This window comes from Bubalus bubalis, chromosome 20 (genome assembly GCF_019923935.1).
Source record: "Bubalus bubalis isolate 160015118507 breed Murrah chromosome 20, NDDB_SH_1, whole genome shotgun sequence".
NCBI classification, from domain to species: Eukaryota; Metazoa; Chordata; class Mammalia; order Artiodactyla; family Bovidae; genus Bubalus; species Bubalus bubalis.
The window spans coordinates 51725848-51730338 of NC_059176.1; the positions used below are offsets into that span (position 1 = coordinate 51725848).

The 4491-nt window shown below is 42.3% G+C and overlaps 1 non-coding gene across 1 annotated transcript; it reads right to left on the bottom strand.

The window, feature by feature from the left end:
• Positions 1 to 2574: 2574 nt before the first annotated feature.
• On the bottom strand, positions 2575 to 2647 carry TRNAG-CCC. The gene has a single exon. It is a non-coding gene; the product is annotated as a tRNA-Gly (tRNA).
• Between the last annotated feature and the right edge of the window lie 1844 nt (positions 2648 to 4491).

Genomic DNA, 4491 nt, shown 5'->3' on the forward strand with positions numbered 1-4491 from the left:
TTTCTTATTGCTTTTATGGAGGAAACAATTTTCAGAGGGCTGTGCTCCATAACTTTTGCTGATGTTCTCAACTTTCTTGAGTATATTTGTGGCACGGATGTCAATACATGCCAGCAAGAGCTTATGGTCTAGTTGGAGAGAGAAAGAATATGTTTAAGTATTATAGAGCAATGGAGAATGTTTTAGAGTCTTGCTACTAAATTGTTGTCTAAGGGCCAGCATCATCAATAGCATCCAAAACTTATAAGGAGGACAGAACCTCAAGTCCCTCCCTATATCTACTGCATTTTAATATTTTAGCAAGATCCCTACGTGACTCATATTCACATTGAAGTTTGATATGCATTAATGTCATGGACCTCTTGCTAGGTTAAGCAATGCCAGATGCTGCTACCCACAACTCTCTATCCCAATCTTAGTGGCTTAGCACAATACTTTTATACTCAATTTCGATGGCTGGGAGCTGTCCACTATCTGATGGCACAGAGATCTAGGCTCTCTTTACTTGGTGACACTATCGTAGAAACACATGACTTCCAAGTTTTCTACTTAAAGAAAGAAAGAAACAGAGCTAGCATGCTGCCTCTTAAATGCCTCAGCCAAGAAGTGGCACAGAAAACTTATTCTCACATCTTTTGGCATGAACCATTCACACAGCTCCAGGCTAGCTGCAAGTAAGTTGGAGAATGTAGAGATGGTATGCTTGGATTATTTTTGGAGCATCATTTCTGTTACTCTCCTTCAGAGAGTTTCATATCATCCAATAAGGATATTAGGAGGAAGGATAAGTCCATTCTTAGAGGAATCCTAGAAAAAAGTTATAAAGAAAGTCTATCTTTGGTTTAGGGCTTAGAAGATAGATTGACTCTAAAAGTTAAACCAGCAGAGAAAGGTAGATATGAGAGAAAGAAAGGAGAGCATTGTTGGAGGAAGGCATCAACATTTGTTCAGAGGGAAAGATATGTTGAAGATATTTCATGAAATCATCTGTGCTCACTATAAACTTGAAAACAAGTATTGCAGGATAGCTTCTTTTGAATTTGATTTGGGTAGACTGAATGAGTTGGGATTGTGAATTCTAACAGGTAAAAGTGAAATTATATCCTTATCCATCTGCCCAGGAAAGAACAATGGGATAGGGATTAATGAATGTAGACTGGGCCTTTGGAGACTGCCTATCTAATCCCTACTCTATTAGACATTCACTCTGGGGTTTGAGGTCTGACTGTTAACACTGCTGAGCTTTCAGGGAGTGTCAACCTAGATGAGCAGTTTGTAAACCAGCAGTCCTTGACCCTGGCTGCAGATGAAAATCATCCACAAAGCTTGCAAAAAGTTCCAAACCAAAGGAAACACTCTCTGGGGATGTGGTTGAGACATCTGTATAAATTCTCGATAAAGAAACCCTGGTCTGTCCCAGTGGGCTTCAAACTTTAATGTGCCTATAGATCATGTGAGGATCCTGTGAACGTGAAGATTCTGAGTCAGTGGGTCAGGAGTGTGACCTGAGATTTATTTATTTTTATTTTTGGCTGCCCTGGGTCTTCATTGCTGTGTGTGGACTTTTGTAGTTGTGGCGAGAAGGGGCCACTCTCCAGCTGCGGTGCTCAGGTTTCTCATTTCAGTGGCTCCTCTTGTTGCAGAGCACGGCTCTAGGGTGCAAGGGCTTCACTCGTTGTGACGCAGGGGCTTAGTTGCTCCAGGGCATGTGGGATCTTTCCAGACCAGAGATTGAACCCGTGTTCCTGCATTGGCAGGTGGATCCCCAGTCATTGGACCAGCAGGGAAGTCCCTAGATTCCGCACTCCTAACAAACTCCTAAATGATGCTGAGGCTACTGGTTCTGAATCCATTGAGGCCTGAATTATGTTAAATAATTCATCGATTTTAAAAGTTTTTTTTTTTTTTTTTCTTCCAACTTCCCCAGATTGGGGAGCGATTTTGGCATTGTCTAGAAGCGGGCTGGGTGGGCCCAAGCAGAGAAGCCTCTAGAGGAAGAAGTGAAATGTTTGCACTCAGAGGCTAATCCATTGCCTCCTCCCGGGTATCAGCAAGATGTGTGAACTGGCGCTGCTCATCTCTCATGTCAACACTCCTCTTAAACTGAAGGCAGACAGTGCTGCCTCTGGGGATGTGAGACAGACTGATCAAAGATCAGAAGGAGCCAGAGTTAGGTCATGAATTAACACAAACTGTGCTGTGCCCCTGGCGGATGAAGACAGGAAGAAGCGTGAAACTGGGAAAATCATAGGCAGGAAGCACCCGGAATCCAGCCAGTCACTTTCACATGCATTATGTCAGTTCATTCTTTATCAAAAATACCCTCAAAGGTTGGCATTATTACCTGCATTTTCCAGATTAGAAAATTGTGACTCAGAGAAGGTAAATGGCTTATCAGTCTGGAAAACATCTACATGACACCCAAATCCATCTTTTCTTCATGAAAGTGCACTAAAAGTGTCTTAAATCTTTTTTTAATATTTATTTTAATTTATTATTTATTTGACTGCAATGGGTCTTAGTCATGGTACTCAGGATCTTTAGTTGCGACATGCAAACTCATATGGGATCTAGTTCCCTGACCAGGGATTGAACCCAGGCCCTCTGCATTGGGAGCACAGAGTCTTAGCCATTGGACCATCAGGGAAGTCCCAAAAGTGTCTCATATTTTAAGTCATGTTGATAGCAGGTAGAGGAACTGGGGTGACTCGTCATCCACTTCTGAATCATTTTATCATGGACATGTTGGACCTGTGGTCCACCTACAGCTTCTCTCTAGTATTTTCCATCCTGTGCAATTAATCTAATGATATGGAGACAAGAAGAAACACTATAAATGGAAGCTGTGCAAAAGGAGGCAATGATAGCCCAAGAATTGTGGAGAATTGTTTTCTTGGTTCTTCCCATATTTCAGAGCCTACCATCATGAAGGTCAGAAAAAGGAAATACATCCAATGCAATATAATTTTGATGTATTGAACATGGGGGTACATGTGTCCTTTTGAACTACAGTTTTTTCAGGATATATGCCCAGTAATGGGATTACTAGGTCATATGATTATTTTTAGTTTTAGTTTTCTAAGGAAATCCCATACTGTTCTGTATAGTGACTGTACCAGTTTACATTCCCACCAAAAATGTCAGAGGTTCTCTTTATTCCACACCCCCTCCAGCATTTATCGTTTGCAGATTTTTTGATGATGGCCATTCTGACTGGTGTGAGGTCAATACCTCATTGTAGTTTTGACATGTGTACACTTTTTGTTGTTGTTCAGCCCTTAAGTCATGTCAGACTCTTTGCGACCCCATGGACTGCAGCATGTCAGGCTCCTCTGCCCTCCACTGTCTTCCAGAACTTGCTCAAATTTATGTCCTTTGAGTCAGTGATGCAATCTAACCATGTTCATGCTCTGCTGCCTTCTTCTCCTTTTGCCTTCAATCTTTCCTAGCATTAGGATCTTTTCCAGTGAGTCAGCTCTTTGCATCAGGTGGCCAAAGTATTAGAGCTTCAGCTTCAGCATCACTTCTTCCAGCAAATATTCAGGGTTGGTTTCCTTTAGGATTAGCTGGTTTGACCTCCTTGCAGTCCACAGGACTCTCAAGAGTCTTCTCCAGCACCACAGTTTGAAAGCATAAGGATACTTGATCTTATGTATGTGTGTGTGTGTATATATATATATATATATATTTTTTTTTTTTAACCTGTATACTAGCTGTCTCAATCATCTGCTGGGACAATGCTTGGAAAACTTTTCCTGAATTGGCTAGATATATTTTAGGCTTTGCAGGTCATACTCAGCTCCATAGAAAATTTGTACATTGAATTGGTGTGTCTGTGTTTTGTTAAAACTGTGTTTACAAAAATAGACAGTGGGATAGATCTGTTTCCAGGCTGTAGTTTGCTGACACCTGCTCTAGGAGATCGGAGAAGGTGATGGCACCCCATTCCACTACTCTTGCCTGGAAAATCCCATGGGCCGAGGAGCCTGGTAGGCTTCATGTGGTCGTGAAGAGTTGGACACGACTGAGCAACTTGACTTTCACGTTTCACTTTCATGCATTGGAGAAGGAAATGGCAACCCACTCCAGTGTTCTTGCCTGGAGAATCCCAGGGACGGGGGAGCCTGGTGGGCTGCCGTCTATGGGGTCGCACAGAGTCGGACACGACTGAAGTGACTTAGCAGCAGCAGCAGCAACTCTAGGAGATAAGTCCTATGAAGACCTTGTCTTGTCTCCAACAATATGCCCAGCATCAAAAGTCAGTGCTTAGTATCAAGTGGCATGTAATAAGCTTACCTATTTATTTATTATTATTATTAGTTTTGGCTATGCCAAGCCTTTATTGCAGTGTGTGGGCTTCTTTAGTCGTGGCATGGGAGCTTAGTTGCCCCACAGCATGTGGGATCTTAGTTCCCTGAACAAGGATCAAACCCACATCTCATGCATTAGAAGGTGGAGTCTTAACAACTGGAAGAGGGAAATCCCTAATAA